The 15,644-nt window shown below is 41.0% G+C and overlaps 1 protein-coding gene across 1 annotated transcript in view; it reads left to right on the plus strand.

The window, feature by feature from the left end:
* lhfpl2a (LHFPL tetraspan subfamily member 2a) overlaps nt 1-15,644 on the plus strand; it is a 62,472-nt gene that overhangs the window by 10,015 nt on the left and 36,813 nt on the right. The window lies entirely within an intron of this gene.

Raw genomic sequence — 15,644 nt, forward strand, 5'->3', positions numbered from 1 at the left:
TTTTTTTTTCAAAAAATGGGTCCTTGATTTCAGACAGGTAGACAAAAGATTTCTAGGCGGCAACCATGGATTTTGCCAGATGAAATGAGTTGTAGCAAACTAGCCAATTAAGTTAATGTTAGTGCCATGTTTTGGTTAAAAACACTGGGAACTTTAATGTTTCCAGCTGAATCATTTTAAGATGAGAATCTTGTAAAATGTGTCACAATGTGAACTTTCTGGCTGATACTGTGCTGAAAGACTGAGGCTAAAGCTAATCTGTCTGTCTTAGTGGCTCTATAAGAAGTGTCAGGTTATTTAATTTATCCCTTAATACTGTCAGTCATTTCTGAGAGTTTTGTCTCTTTTCTGGTCAGTTTTAGTGAGGCTGAACTGATTGATTATCAGCTGTATTTACAGGCTGCAAAGTGTCGTCTATGGAAATGGAATTGACTGTTTTACTGTTGGTTTTGACACAAGGGGTCATGTTTTTAAAGGGATAGTGCACCCAAAAATGAAAATTCAGCCATTATCTACTCACCCATATGCCGATGGAGACTCTGGTGAAGTTTTAGAGTCCTCACATCCCTTGTGGAGATCGGCGGGGGGGAGCGGCTAGCACACCTAATAGCAGACGGCGCCCCAGACTAACGTCCAAGAACACAAAATTGAATCCACAAAGTATCTCCATACTGCTCATCCGTAGTGATCCAAGTGTGCTGCAGCCGCGACATCAAAAGTTGTTTCGAAAAACGTCGTATGAACTCTGTTTTTAGCCTCACTGTAGCCTGTAGCTCTGACTGCTTCTCTGTGCTCCGCGCTCACGTGTGCGCGCTCAGGGTGATTGGTGATGCACAGTCTCTGAAGAGCAATTTTCATTTTTGGGTGCACTATCCCTTTAATGTTGTTTCACTTGTGTGTTGACATTTAATGCAGTTTATTTTGTAGCCTAAAAAGGTCCCCCTCCTCCCTCTTTCCTTTTAAAGATGTAACACAGGAACATTTAGTTAGATAACATTTTTACTGACCTACTTTTTATGCCTCCATGCCACACTTGGGTTGTCTGTCCATTCTATCCTCGTAAAGACAGCTTCAATTTTGGTGGTCAAAGGTAAAAGGTCACTGTGACCTCAGAAAACATGTTTTTGGCCATAACTACAGAATTCATATGCTGATGATGACAAAATTACACACACATGTCTAATAGAATAAAATGATGACGTAAAGGCATTTTATATCCAAAAGGTCAAAGGTCAGCTTCACTGTGACATCATAATGTTCTGTAGAAACACACTGATACTCGTCATAACTCTAATCTAATCGTTGGTGCCCATCTTGAAACTGTGCTGACTGTATAGATTTTTTGTGCTGCTGGGTGGAAGATGTGTGTGAAGCTTCCATGTTGTAGACTTTGTAGTTTCTTCACAGCAATATCCATATTTGAAGCATTGTCAACTGTCATGGCTACATATGAGTCTGGACAGACATGGATGTAAACTGTTGCTTGACTGGTTGGTGGAGGCATACAACTACAAGGCGGTAGTACTTAAGTACATTTTTACACAAGTACTATTACTTTAGTGCAGTGTTCCAGTACTTTTTCCACCTTTGGCATTCGCATAATGTGGTGATCTTTTTTTTTTTTAGATGTACAGCTGTACTGTAGGTTGAATAAAAAAGAAGCATTGCAATTTAGAGTATAGTTAAATATTATAAAGAAAATGTTAGATCAGACTTGTTTTGTTAGCATAACCCTGTTTGGCTGCTTAGCAAACATATTAGTTTACAAACAGAATGTTTTCACTTTTAATGTTATGAGAGAAAAACCCCGTAAGATGAGGACTAACCAGTATGTTTGGCAACTGCAGTGATATCTTGGGTCAGCTAATGAGTTTGGCTGGAGTGAATTAAATCAAGAGCAAGACAGAACAAAGGGTTTATTGTTAAAGTCTTGTGTTAAATTTTGTGTAAAATGTAGGGAACTTCTGACTGAATGTCTCCACTAAACTTCACTGTGGTTACTGAGGAAGGGTCTGCCTGATGGTCTGTGCAGCTGTGAATTTGTGATTTGTTGTGTAAGGACTCTCCAGGTGAATGTGATCACGCCACTAGTTTGGGATGGAATAATGTTACAGCACTTGTGGGACCACACACAAGCTTTAGAACAAAAAAAGAGCCTCTTGTAACATCTTTTCCCCAATGTTTTATGGGTAAATCAAGATATTTTGTACCACTAGAAAGGCTCAGATCATCAGATATGATTCTAAGCAAGATCATATAGTACACTCCAAAGCTCCAGCCATTATACCAAGCTGATATGAACAGGCTTAATTGAATTTAACCGGTATTTGCCAAGCTAATTTTCCCAGCCACAGGCTTGTCAACAGATGCATCCTGTTTGATTCAATCACAGGTATGATCAGCACCGACATGGCTCCGCTTAAATAAACACAGTTTCAGGTTCAGCTGAGAGTCAACTCTCCCTCCTTCGTTGAACTCTTACCCTCTCCACTGTCTAAATTCAATTTATTTTGCCAGAAAAGCATCTTTGCAAGAAGAGTTCACTGTAGTTGTAGCTTGCCTCTGCAAGCAAAAGTGAGTGCTGTTGTTTTATATTTCTTTCCAACAGTCTGTATTTGATTGCCGTGTGCTTTGACGAGTCCAACGCCGTTACAAATCATGCATACTTGCAGGGAATGAGGCATTTCTTTGTTTGCTGTTGTCATTCTGGGGCGGTCCTCAACAGCTAAGTGGTATTTGCACATCTGAAGACAGGGGGGATGACGCCGTCCTTTGCTGCATGGAGAAGGGAGAGTAAACATAGGGACAAGAAAAGCGAATCACAGAGGGCAGTGTAATAATAGTGTAAGGAGACAGAGGGCAGGCATGAAGGACAACAACATTTCACATTGGATAAAGAGAAAGGAGAGCAAAGGGTAGAAAATAAAAGAGTGAAAGAGAAGGTAAAGCTTTTGTTTCACAATTAACTGGAGCGGCCTTGGGTCAGACATCTGTGATCCATCTCCCAGGGGCAGGCGTCTGGAGCTGCCTTTGTACCCTCTTTCTCCCCCTCCTTTCTCTTCTTCCTCCCTCCCCTCTACCAGCGCTGTGACTTCACTTTGACAACCTCATTGCCCTAGAGATCATTCACCCTGAGGAAAACCACTCTTTTAATAGCTGCCTCTGACGTCCATCCATTATTCTGTCCATCTGTCCAAAGGAGATTGGAGAGGTTCATATTCACACAACTATGGGTTTGATTACATGTTTGTTCCTCTGATTTTTTAAACTGAACTGACATGATTGATCACTGAGCAAAAAGCTTATCTAAGTTCACACTACACAACTTTCACAGTTGTCAAATCGCAGTTCACACTACACAACTTGCTGTCTTGTAATGAGGATTCTTGAAGTCATTGTGGTTTTCACACTACATGACTGACTGGATATATCATGTAATCTGTGGGTTGAACCACAACCCATTGTTGGCGGGAGGGTGGGAGACTGATTGGAAAATATCAATGTCAAAGAATTACAAAGTTCTGAGTAAGTTATTAGGCTAAAAACTACCAGAAAGACTGCGTACAATAGTCCACCCTCTCTTTCTCTCTCTTTGTCACTTTGTCTGTCTCTCTTTCACACACATATACACACATTGGAAAGTACCGCAGCTCCACTCATCTCTGTTCTCAACCCGTGTGTTTCACTTTCATTGGCTGTAGTTCACCCTCAAGTCCAGATATTTAGCATGCTAGCTATCTAGGGAGCATCTGCGATACGGCTGCAATTTCGAACAATTCATAGATAACCTATTTGACTCTGATCTAGAGCCTTTGTCAGGGAGCTCCAAAAACCGTTGCGAGCAGAAAATAAGGACTAAAGTCGTGTGGCGTAAACTAAAGCCCAGTTCAGACCAAAGATTTGTGATGAGACAAGTTGAAACAGGCAACTACTTGCAATGTACCTTTCTGCAACACTTTAAAAACCTGGAGGTTCACACCAATGCAACTAGATTTGCAGCTTTTCAGGGTTATTTTGAGGCTGAACATAATTTGTAGCTTCTTGAAATATGAATGAGGATAGTGTGATGCTGGCTACAGTTGTGTTTGTAGTGGTGATGAAATGGCAAAAAACAAAATGAGCATCAGATGGACTGTATGCATCATAGATATGCCACAATAATATACTGATAAATAATGATTAATCAGTTAGTGAGAATTTGTACGGAGGGGGTGTGAGCACGTACAGCTAGCAGCAGCAGCGACCCACCGTCCAACACCAGCACACCGTGAGCACAGAAACAGAGGGCTTGACGGGGAGCACCTGCCACAGTAAGCGAATATGCCATCTGTGGTCAGTTTGACTTGACCAGTGGACTTCACTATAAGCTGATTGGCTGTTTAAACAGGTGATGTGCTTTACGTTCTAAAACAAGCTGCTGGTGATTTGACCAGCTGAGTTGCAGGTGACACCATCAGCCGGAGTTGAGCTCAGATGTCCAGTTCATACCGCTGCAACTTTTTCTCTGCGACATTCTAAAACGGTTTCGCCTTGTCCTAAATCTTTGGTCTGAACTGGGCTTAAGAATTAAACATAAATGGTCTCCAAAGTGCAAACATTACGCATAATACTTGGTCTGTAAACATGCGTAAAATGGAGCTCTTCCAGGCATTATGTGTGTTGATAAAATCTAAAGAAGAGGAAGAGAATGTGGATGCTGTCGTAGCTCGAGAAAAGAGGCCAACTTAGCATGCCAATTTTGGAGTGAGAGCCTAAAGCGTATTTGAAAGCATCCACTAGCATTTAGCATTTAGCTGATCAGTGCGTTGTTTCATGCTGCATTTCTGTTTGTTGGTTAGTAGACATAGGTGGTAACAGCAGTCACACTGTGAGATGGTCATCCCAAATTTCTCTTCTCTCTCTCCATGATCACAAGGCCATGACAGCGGTCATTCTTGAACGTCTCTTACCATGTGATGTACCGCTGTTTTAGAGCCACAACCAAAGATATCGCCATGTTTCTTTCACGTTAGTCATCTTTCATCTGAGACCAAAATTGCACAGTGTATTCCAGGCTTAAGACAGCTGCCTGTGACTTCATGTGCATGATTGTCTTATTTTGTGTTTTTTGTTTGGCGTATCACACAATACAAGTAGGGATGCAGTGACCCAATGTTTTCTGTTGTGATATCAATTTCAATACCTCATGTCACTGATCTGATGCCAGTGCTTTTCGTTTCCTAAAATTTAAAATCTGTATAACTTGGAACGTCTATGTGCATTATTTTTTATGTTAGGTATCATGAGGTAACATGCCAACCATGACGAATGAATGTGTATTACAGCATTTACATTACATTTGTCGATGACACTGACAAACTGTTAATTGTTCATGTCTGGCTGATCAGATTGATGCATTAACATTAATTGATGCATTAATTTAATTGTTGGCCAAACCATCATTAAGCTCAGAGCAGAAAGAACCGAATTGATGTGTTATTTGGAGGACAGCAGATTCTAAAGGATTATCCAAATGACACAAAAACACTTTTTGTGTCACTTACCTCCAGTGGAATCTAGCCACAGACCTCCCTGTCTGGTTTCCACTGGAACTACTTTCCACTGCAGAAATAGTCCCTATAAAAACTGTTGACACTGTTTATAAAAAGAGATGTTGTTGCTGAATTATTTAAATATAACTTTTCAGCACCACAAACGATTTTCTGTTAACCTCAACTGTATTGGGGTTGATGCAGACACCTCGGGGATGTATAGATTTGTATTTCGGGGTGGACTGACCTTTAAAAAGAACATCTGAAAATGCAGTGTCTAGAAACTTAAACAGTATTTTAAGTGTCGACATAGCTCAATTCAGGCAGTTTAATGGCGGTCATGCACTTCCCAGATCATGTAAACACTTATCCTCTTCTCAGGTTGGTTAGGCACATTAAAGGAGACGTTATGGCCTTGTTACTGCAGAGCCATTAGATTCCTTGGGGCCAATAGCCTGTGACACTGAGTGGGAATCTTTATCACTGTGGGTTCACAGGTTCAGAGGCTGGACAGGAAAGATGATGCCTCTTCGTCTTTTAGACACCATAACACAATTTGGTGAACATTAGCAAGGCTGCAGCGCATATACAGTCCTGAAAGGAGGGGGATGAGTGTGTCTGTGTTCATGATCTCATGTGAAACCTCTTTGCCTATTATGTCTGTCATCATGTCTGGGAGAGACTTGGCTCTTATCCAGTTCAGAGAAATTACCCTCCTATCCACATTAAAGAGCACTTAATACACCTGTCTGTTATCAGACAGAAATACCTCAAAGATGACTTCACTACATCTGAACAAAGAACACAAGATAAAAGTCATTATATTTTAAATCTCTTCTTCCTCTTTGATTCCATATCTGGTGCTTTTCTTACCTTAAAGCTCTTTATCTCCAACAAAAATGATAAACCAGCCTCTCTGCAGCCATCTGTTGTGTTTTACATTGCGCTAACAGACTAATCATTGGAAGGTGATGTCATCTCTGTGTGCTGTGTGCGGTCTGTGGTTTACAGGCAGCACACACATGTATGTATATGCATGCATGTACACACACACACTCACAAGAGGAAATTGGATAGAGTGTGGATAATCATTGCATTAGTGCTGAGTGTATAATCAGCATGTGCCTGAGGGAGTAAAACACACCTTGTGTTTTTACTTTACAGGCCGAGTCCTTTTTGTCACGGCTTGTGCTGCAGTTTTAAGTGTTTTTGTGTGGAGGTGGAAAGGGGTGTGTGCTTGTGTCAAATGGAATTAAGGGGCTGACTGAGGACACAGAGCTGGATGTTAGTGGTGTGATGTCATTGTAAAAAGGACATTATGTTGCTGTGGATCGATTTTTATGTAAAGATAATCATGTTAAAGGTCCAGTGTGTAGGATTTAGGGACATCTATTGGCAGAAATTGCATATAATATTCAAAACTATATTGATTATATGTTTATAATCACCTGGAAAACAAGACTTGTTGTGTTTTTGTTACCTTAGAAAGAGCTGTTTAAATCTACATACGGAGCAGGTCCTCATCCACGGACGCCGCCATGTTCTACGGTTGCCCAGAACAGACAAAACCAAACACTGGCTCTAGATAGGGCTATGTGCGTTTTTGAACTGTCCCTTTAAAACCGTTTGCATCATCTGTGAGAGTCCCGTTTTTCTGTGTTGAGTAACTTTGAGAATATTTTTTAAAGAAAACATTTTGACAAGAATGCAGAGTGGGAGTAACACTTACCAGCGGCTACTCCCTCTTCACAACTCTATTAGACATAAACTGTCTATGAGACTCATAGTGGCCATGAAACATACATTGTTTCTGTCTTCTAGTCGCCATCAACAGGCCGAGCTCGCACCCAAACCCAAAGCGGAAGCTGCGCAGGCTCCAGAAACCCGACGGCTTTTTCCTCTTCTCTTTGAAGAGCTCCTGGCAAGGCTTTCAAAGCCCCTCTGTCTCAGCCCTGGCTCCTAAAATAATGTGTGGTAAATGTAATACAGCTGCCCAGCTGAGCAGGAACAGACAATGCGTATTATTCTCAAGAACAATAATTGCTTTTATTTAAACTTTTTTTTAAGTCTCACCATTTTTTTGTACATTCCACACATTTTACATTACAAAGTAAAGCATCATCGACTGCCATTTGTTTTTAATTAAGACAGTACTGAAAAATATTGTCTCACGTGTGATACTGAATCCACTGTTGCTGCCACTGAGCGGTTTCTGTGGTGCTGAGGCAGCAACAGTCTGCTAGTCCTATAAAAATGTTCCAGTGGCACAGACACACACACACACACACACACTAACACACACACTGGCTGCTAGGCACAATGATGAAGTCATTGTTGGTCAAGACTGTTTTGTATTGTATGAAAAGACAGCAGCTGTAATGCCCATTCAGTTCCAGTCTTAAGATAGGCGGCTTATATAACCCATTTTACATGTACAATATGTATTGTGTTTTAAACTCCAGAAGCAGATGTTCCCACGTGGTTTGGAATTCATAAATATCGAGTTTTTACCGTTCACACACACTTTAGATAAACATGTATTTGAGATCAGCCAGATGATGTGGACAAACATCTGTCTTTGTTCCTGATATTTGTCTGTATTTGCAGGCTTCAGTAATCTTTAAATATTTGCTCTCGGCTCCTTCAGCGATTGCTCCAAATCGCTTGTTTGAACATTTTGCAGAAGCAGTGCATTTACAGTGATTAGTGTTAGAGAGTGAATATGGCTGGGCACTGGCTGCCTTCTAACACCTGTGTTGTGTATGTTGGCCTGAGGGAGGGGGGCTCCTGAGCTGGTTATTTTAATGAAAATGCTCTCTGCTCAGCCTCACATGTCTCTCATTACTGCCAGGAGAGTGAAGAGGATTGGAGGAATGAATGTTAAACAGATGCAGACGGCGATGGAGGATGCAGTATTAGTGCTTGATCTGTCACAGCCTTGACAGAGTCAACCTTTAATTTAGATTAAATGGCAGCCAGAAGTTGCCAGTCTGCATGTGCAGCACAAGCGACCAAAACACTTAAAGGAATAGTTTGACGTCTTGGCAAAGTACTTTAAATGAGTTTCCTGGTGAGAGTTACATTAGAAGACCAATACTCATATGTATCTGTTAAATATGAAGCTACAGCTAACAATTGCATAGCTTAGCATAAAGGCTGGAAACGGGGAGAAACAGCTTGCCTGGCTCTTGCAGAAGCAAGGCTGCAATCGATCAATCTGTCATGCAATCATTTTCTCATGTAATTGTTTGGTCTATAAAACATCAGAAAAAAACTTTTTCCAACCAACAGTCCAAAACCAAAATCCATTCAATTTACTATCATGTTAGACCAAGGAAAGCAGCAAATTTGTCATTTGAGAGCCTGGAACCATCAAATGTCTGGCATTTTCGGTTAAACAATGACTTGAATGATAAATCCATCCCCAAAATAGCTGATTAATTTTCTTTTGATTGACTTTTTGATTCATTTACTCATCAGTACAGCTCAAAGCAAAAGGTAAGAAAAAATAGCAGCTATAAGCGCATCTAAAGCTCACTAACAAGTTATATCTTGTTTAATCTGCATAAAAAGGAAAGTGTAAAAACAACGAGGAACCAGCAGAAACTCCAGTACGTCACTGCTTCCGACCAAGAAATAATGCAGCACATAATGACCTAAACCTCAACTGTACAGATCAAACAGGATAATAATCGCACCTTAAACGGTCTGATAAGGTCAAATTGGTTTGATGTTAAAAGTCAGATGTGTAGGATTTAGGAGCATTTGTGGTACATAGTATTCATTAGGGCTGCCCTTGACTAATAATTTTCCTAGTCGACCTATAGTTGTCATTAAGGGCCATTAGTCGACTACTCGCCCGCATGGTTGTGATGTTAATTTGATTATGAAATTATATATTTGCAACACAATGGTTTGAGTTCAAGGTCAAGGAGAAAGAATAGTATCTGTAACATTGCTAACACTGTGCTACATTACAGGGAAATACAAAACCGTACTAATGAACCTTAATTAATATAGGCCTATATTTTATCTACAAGTACACGTCACACACTGAGTGAGCCGCCTGTTAATGACGCTGTTGGCAAAGTAGTATGTGTAAGTAGCTTGTAGTTACTTACATGTTTCAGATGATACATCATGTTTGTAGTTGACAAATGATAGGCAAATGTTTGCCTGCAGAGTTTACATCACCTTGGGTTCGTCCTTCACCTTCTCAAAATGATCCCACACTTGGGATTTCCTGCCCGACATGTTATTAACTAGCCTGTGTAATAACTGCAGGTACCAGCCCTGGAAATTATCAGACTCCTGTCTGACTGCTGAGCGTCGCCACTTCCTGTGTCTGTCCTTTCAAATTAAATTCCCACATGGTCCAGTCATATAGGTTTTAATTAATTTTGACAAGGCGCAGCTCCATATCGTTTCTGGTCGACTGTCAGGGGGAAAATCCTAATAATCATAACTATGTTTTCATTAGGTTATGGTCACCTGAAAATAAAATTGGTGTGTTTTGTTACCTCAGAATGAGCCATTTATATCTTCATATGGAGCTTATCCTCTTTTCTGGCAACAATTAAATCGTAGGCAACTGGACTTTGATTTTGTCTAGAAGACGTTTCGCCTCTTATCCAAGCGGCTTCATCAGTTCTCAACGCATCAGTCTGACTAGTCCTCACTAGTCTGACAAACAGTGGAGTAAGACTCAGGTTTTTAACCTCTGTGGAGGTGTACACCCACCACCCTCATAAGACAATACTTCGTTAGTGGAGTTTCACTGGACCATTGTTTGGGTCAGGTCACGTAGATGGATTCTTTCACCCCTCTTTCGAACCAGGTTCAAAAGAGGGGTGAAAGAATCCATCTACGTTAAAATAGAGAAACCGTCTCTAAACAGGGGAGGTGGCCTGAGACACCACCTATCCCCCATTTACAATGCGGCCCTTGCTGCTGTACCTAAGAGACTGAACAACAAAGACTGCCCGAAACTAACCTCAAGTGGCTCAAAGAAACACAACGACAGTCGTTCACTGGTAACCACACATCATGCCTAACGACCGTTGCTCACCAGTGGCCCCACTCACTCCTAACGACCGTCGTTCACTAGTGTGACTCACCTGACCCAAACAATGGTCCAGTGAAACTCCACTAACGAAGTATTGTCTTATGAGGGTGGTGGGTGTACACCTCCACAGAGGTTAAAAACCTGAGTCTTACTCCACTGTTTGTCAGACTAGTGAGGACTAGTCAGACTGATGCGTTGAGAACTGATGAAGCCGCTTGGATAAGAGGCGAAACGTCTTCTAGACAAAATCAAAGTCCAGTTGCCTACAATTTAATTGTGGCCAGAATGGAATTGACCTGGATAAATGAGAATATCCACAAGCTTATCCTCTTCCACGTAGTCCACCATTTTGTTTCAAAAACAACAATAGCCCAAAATGGACAAACCAAACACCAGCTCGAGATACGGCCATTTGCGTTGTTGCGTTGGCCACCATACGTTTCCACGCTTGGCACATGGGAGAAGTTTCAGTTGCTTGCAATCTGCAGCCTCACCACTAGATGCTACTGTATACTACACACTAGACCTTAAAGCCAAATATTAGGCTGGACCAATACATTGAATTTTACCACTTGATGCCATATTTGACTCAGCAGCAGCTCCCACGTGGAACATGATCAGACTTGGCTCTGTTACTGCCTCTGCTGCTGGCTTAATAGCGGAACGCGTTCCCCCCATTATGTTTCTATGTCTTTTAGGAGATCTGCGAGGTTGAATAAGTGTGCTACATTCCTGCCTTGAAAAGGCTGTATAAAAGGGGCTTGAGAGAGGCCTTGCATGCATCTTGTCTTGTCACCACCAAAGAAACACATTAACTTTCTAGTAAACAAACACATTGTGCACCATGCGTAGCTTTTCCCCTCCCACCTATACTGAAATTTGATCTCCTTTATGTTTATGTCCTCAGCTTGGCAGTAACTTGCACATGGCCTGTTAGACACTAGGGATCTGTTAGTCTGTTTCCAAACAAACAAAATACTAAATTAATCACACTGTCATATTGCTTATTACTATTGCAATACAAGATGGATTTAGTTCTGTGAAGCCATCGGCACAGTTAGCTTATGGAAGCTACTTTTAAATTTTCCAGAGCATGTTAAAAAGACAAATGCCAGTTCAGCCGGGTTGCACAAAATCAATTTATTTTAAGCTTGTACACCGGACTGTGCTGGCAAAACTGGAAATCAAACCAACTCTAGAGTCAGGCTTGTTGTTTCACCCTGCTTTAAGTCTTTACGCTAAGCTAGGTGCTTCAGATCTATCAGAAAGATATGAGAGTGGTATAAATCTTCTCACCTAAGTCTCAGCAAAAAGGTGAATAAGTGTATTTATCAGATGTTCCTTTTAACGTTACAACCCACATACTTCCCTCCTATCCAGCTCCCTTATTCCCAGAGCCCTTAAATACTGTAAGAAAGACCCTTTTGTGGTGGACTTGGCTTCATCCCCCTTAGTCGCCACATAATAGCCTGCCCCCAGCTGTAGAAGGGTTCGACAGCTCAGCTCCAAACAACCACTGCCTTAACTAAGAGGTATTCCCAACTTTAATGCGTGTTGGGGCATTTTGGCATCATTTTAAATGGCCAGAAGCTGCTGGATTGTAACACTTAAGGGAAAATCCCCCCAATTTGTGTATCCACTTCTGTAATTGGAAAATGCCCAACAAAGAATTTACACTGCCAAAGTTCCCCTAAGGACAAAACTCAACTCAGGAGAACATATTGTACGATTACTGTGTTATTCTTCATTCAAAATTCATTCAACAGCTATGTTGTTCCTGACTTTATATCCCTCACTACGAATTTTGCGGAACTTACCTGTGAAATTGAGGTTCCTGTTTTCAGTACAGATTTGCAGTACAGATCAGATCACAGCATGGGAAAAAAACGGAGAGTCGCGTGTGTAAACTGCTTGTGATTAAACGTATCTAACACAAAATCACTTTACATACAAACCAAATCACTGCAAGAGTGCCGTCACTGTCAGGTCTTTATAGGTTTCTTCATTTTCCAAGCGGAATGACTAAAAGATACAGAAGTATGAACATTTAATTCAGTGATATAGAGGCCTGCAATATGGTTGGTATGCTGTTTATTAGTGTAGTGATCCAACCAAAGCTTCTGTGGAAATAACAGTGTATTATTTTAAGCTTAGTCCAGAGTTTTTGTGGCAAAATCACTGCTTGTTTTTCCACTCTCTATAAACCCGGTGCCAGTGTTGATTATGCCTTACTTGATTATGTTATATTTCCTTATCAGAGTATCACTTAACATAAAAATAAAAGTTGGTGTTTTTTGACAGACTTTGAGGTCTTTTTTGTCCACACCTGCTACTGCAGGGCAGGTCAGGTCCAGAATGACTTCAGAGTTCGAATGGTGGGTGTTTTGGGCAAGCAGGCAGGTGGGAGGAGAGCCTTGTTGCTGTGCGTATTTAGAAATGGGGTTTGGTAGCATTTTATCAAATCTGAATCCTTTTGAATAACTTATGGAATCTTTTAAAGAGTTTGCTAGTCGGGAATGAAGACATCTCTCGGTTAAAAAAATCTGTATTATTTTTATTTCCCTCACCTAAACCACAGAGATTCTACTGTGCTAAAAAGTATTAGGCTGTTCACTGCTCATTTTCCTTCTGCTGTGAGGGAAAACAGTGTTTGCTCTTTAATGTGGAAGTAAAATAAGTTCTACTTTATCAATCAGCAAATACTAACAATTGATTTTTCTGCATGCACAATGCACTTATTGTTACTTGGAGGCAAAATTGCTGTTGCACTGCTACGGTTCACAGAATATGGTGTAACACCGGCAGTAAGATGAGATGACACACCCATCGTTTTCAAGTTATCAAAAATGGCAAAAGTTCTACTTAAACATGATGAATGGATATCTAAGCAAGGGACTTCTTAGTTAACTTAACCAGACCATCCTGATTATGTGATCTCAACATTCTGTTTTGTTCTACGTATCAGTCAGGACTAGCTGCCACCCAAAACACCTTACAGAAATTGAAATCCTATTAGAGCCAATCAGGGATCTGCACTGTAGTTGAAAAAGTAAGCAGCCAATCAGGGACTGCGTTGTAGTTGATGACGTAAACTGTAGGCTGCAGAACAGTAATGGCGTCCCCAGAAGCAACAAACGCAAACTCTAACATGAGTAGTGTAACCAAAGCAATAAGTGAAGGTATTGCAGAAATAAAGTCAACAACAATTAAACAAGAACTCACAAAGAGTGTGCACTCTCTGCACTCAGAGTTTCTCAGAGGAAAAGATGTCCCGCTGTTCTGCCGACTGGATCTGGCAAAAGCTGAATTTATCAACTGGCTCTGTTGGTGATGAAGAAGATGTTCCCCAGTGTTTTGTTAAGCTTGGCGTCAAGGCACATTATCCTTCCCACTGAAAGTGTTTGGGATGGTACCGAGTCCAGACTGATACAGAAAACGATACAAAATGACCAGGCTAATTGTTAGTAGCACTTTTGTCCTGAGTACCCTCCTGCAAGCATTTTGCATTTGCATTTGTTTTGGTTACATCCTATGTTTAAGGCGGCCTGTTTTGTTCAGTCAGTCTTGAGTTCGCATATGTTTGTATATGCCACCATTCATTTTCCTTGCAGATGCCTGTAGTGTCAGAAAAGGCAAAAGAGACCATCTCATCTGTTGTGAAGGAAAGATTGGATAAGAGATTTATTGGCTGCTAAACTTATAAATCAAGGCATTTTACTAATTTGGGATCCAAATGGAACAGGGTATTTTAATGCAAAGGCCCCATCATGGGTCAGGGGTACCTCTGGGCTACCAGCACATCTGACAAATGCTCAGGGACGCAGAGGAGAATCTAAATTGGATCTGAGGCCAGGTCGGTGTCTTGAGCTCTTTGTCACATACCTCGGGCCATTCCTAAACAGCTTTGCAGTGTGGCATTGTGCATTGTACATGTTCTATCTCCTCAAACCTCAGTTTTTAACTTCCTTTGGAGAAATACTTATCTGTGTTTCTAACTAACAGCCACCAGTTATCATCATCTAATCTGCTCCATCCATCCTACAGTATTTTTTTTATGCACTGTTAGTGGAAGGCTCTGCAATCCTGTTAATGTTGTGACTATTGATGTCAGACTATTGACCTGACTGTTAACCCGAGCTGAGTGCTGCTGTCTCTGGATGGGACCCATTAAAAAAGCCTCAGTGGTGCAGAGATAAAGGGGGAAAAGAGTTGGCCATTAGTTAATTATCTACAGCCTGATGTATGTGTGCCATTAGCGTGTGAAGGGCAGAGTAACCTGAGTCTGCTGCTGACACCAGGAAGATGTTTGGTGAGTGTCAGTGGTCCTACTAAGTTTTCTTCGACAAGTTCTAAAGGATGGATTGGTTTTTTCAGTTATGGATATATTAATACTGTGATAATTTAGTAGTAGTATTTGTAGTAGTACTCCTTATTCCAAGAGATCGCCTCCACTCAGTCAGTGGGAATCACGATTCAAAGATCAAAGCCTCAATGAAAGATTTTTTTTTAGACACCTGGGGGGCAAGCCATAACCAAAATAATGACATATTAACAACTCATAAAGTGGTGAACTAGTTAGCAGACAGTTGCTAGCAGATACACAGAAATATCGGAGTCACCAGATGAATGTCACTCTAATATTCACTCTCTTTTAGCTCTGTTTCGGTCTCCACCAACTCCTGAGAAAAATATCTGGCTCTTTAGCTGCTAACACCTCCACTAAGTTCACCAGCTGAATGTGAAACTTCAAGAAAGCCTTGAGGGAATTTCTGATTTGAATTTGGTGGTGAAAGGTCACAGTGACCTCACATGTTGTTGGCCATAAGTCAAGAATTCATATGCTAATTATGACAAAATTTCACATAGAATAAAGTAATGACGCTTAAACCCCTTATTTTGGGTGTCCACCTTGAAACTGCTGATTGTATAGATCTTCTGTGCTGCTGGGTTGAAGATGTGTGTGAAGTTTGTTTGCAACTGCATTCCTATTTGGAGCATCGTTTACTGTCATATAAGTCTGGACAGACATGAATGTAAACTACAACTTG

The sequence above is a fragment of the Epinephelus lanceolatus genome, chromosome 19, assembly GCF_041903045.1.
Source record: "Epinephelus lanceolatus isolate andai-2023 chromosome 19, ASM4190304v1, whole genome shotgun sequence".
Classification (NCBI taxonomy): domain Eukaryota; kingdom Metazoa; phylum Chordata; class Actinopteri; order Perciformes; family Serranidae; genus Epinephelus; species Epinephelus lanceolatus.